Source organism: Penaeus monodon, chromosome 25 (assembly GCF_015228065.2).
Source record: "Penaeus monodon isolate SGIC_2016 chromosome 25, NSTDA_Pmon_1, whole genome shotgun sequence".
NCBI classification, from domain to species: Eukaryota; Metazoa; Arthropoda; class Malacostraca; order Decapoda; family Penaeidae; genus Penaeus; species Penaeus monodon.
This window is the reverse complement of record NC_051410.1, coordinates 32,818,937-32,819,233: the sequence shown is the minus strand read 5'-3', so window position 1 is coordinate 32,819,233 and position 297 is coordinate 32,818,937.

Sequence of the window (297 nt, the reverse complement as noted above, 5' to 3'; positions counted from 1 at the left end):
ATTCACTGCCTGCATTTTCTTTACTGTCCTTATAAAATATTAGTCTAAAGAAACTCTGCAAATTCCAACAGAATTATCGACTCAACCTCCGTGTAAATACCAATCGTACCAGTGAGACTTACTTCGATATCTGTGACCTTCACGACTTACCATGAAATCGTAGTAGAAGCAAATGGTTATCTATCTTTTTTTTATTAAGACCCTTTTTCTTGACGATTTTCGTGTTAAGTATCCTTCACCCAGCTTTACCCTTCAAACTTTTACTCTCATCCGCTTTAGCTTAGTCTTCTCAGTCTA